The sequence below is a fragment of the Mustela putorius genome, unplaced genomic scaffold (assembly GCF_011764305.1).
Source record: "Mustela putorius furo isolate JIRA1106 unplaced genomic scaffold, ASM1176430v1.1 tig00000174_pilon_pilon_pilon, whole genome shotgun sequence".
Taxonomy (NCBI): Eukaryota; Metazoa; Chordata; class Mammalia; order Carnivora; family Mustelidae; genus Mustela; species Mustela putorius.
In genome coordinates, this window is record NW_025421304.1 from 27777202 (window position 1) to 27778026 (window position 825).

The 825-nt window shown below is 47.5% G+C and overlaps 1 protein-coding gene across 2 annotated transcripts in view; it reads left to right on the plus strand.

The window, feature by feature from the left end:
- Window positions 1-825, plus strand: part of TANGO6 (transport and golgi organization 6 homolog) — a 191304-nt gene that overhangs the window by 189225 nt on the left and 1254 nt on the right. The window lies entirely within an intron of this gene.

Consider the following 825-nt stretch of genomic DNA (forward strand, 5'->3'; position numbering starts at 1 on the left):
GCTGAAGACAAGTCACACGACACCCATGACCTGGTGGCTTCAGTCTCTAGTTTGGCTAGATGATCCCTAAGGCCCCTACCTCTGAGTTCACCTGTTTGTTTGAAAGCTGTTTCCTGTTAAAAGTTGTAACTCCAAAGCCAGGAGGATTTGGGAGGAAATTAGGAGCTCCTGGGAGTAGGTGCTTTGGCACCCTCCCAGTTCCATACCAGAGCCCAAGATGAGAGCACTGGATGGGAAAGATGGGTGTGGCTCTATGGCTCTATCTACACAGCCCTCCCTTGTTTCCTGTTGCAACGTTGCAACTGCAAAAAAAAAAAAAAAATTACAGTGACTTAAGGAAGGGCATGGAAATGGAACTGGGATGGAAAATTTTAAAACGGTGACAATGAAAGACATGCTTATTGAAGAGATAACCTTCTGGGTCTCATAAGATAGATGTCCACAGATGGGTGTCTGCAGAGAGCTTTGTGGGAGCCTGAGAGGAAGATGCTGGTAATTTTGCTCTAGGGGTAACCCTATCTGGGCACCAAGACCTGTCTGTGATCCTGATTTTGGGAGGGCACGAACGGGCCTGGAATCTCTACTTTGGCCTGGAGATCAAAGGGAGTAGCAGCTCCCAAGACATATGTAGTGAGGTGTCAGGGGTCATGAGAAGCCCAAAAGGAAGCCTGTCGCAGTACAGCTACCCCTCCTTCCATGGAGGAGGCCATGTATAATCTTCAGGAAGACTGTGAGTTTCCTCTCAGAATTTCTTAGGCAAAAGTTAGGGTCGTTCTGAGAAATTCTGGCACAGTAGTCAGTCATGACCCTGTTTCTTTCATACAG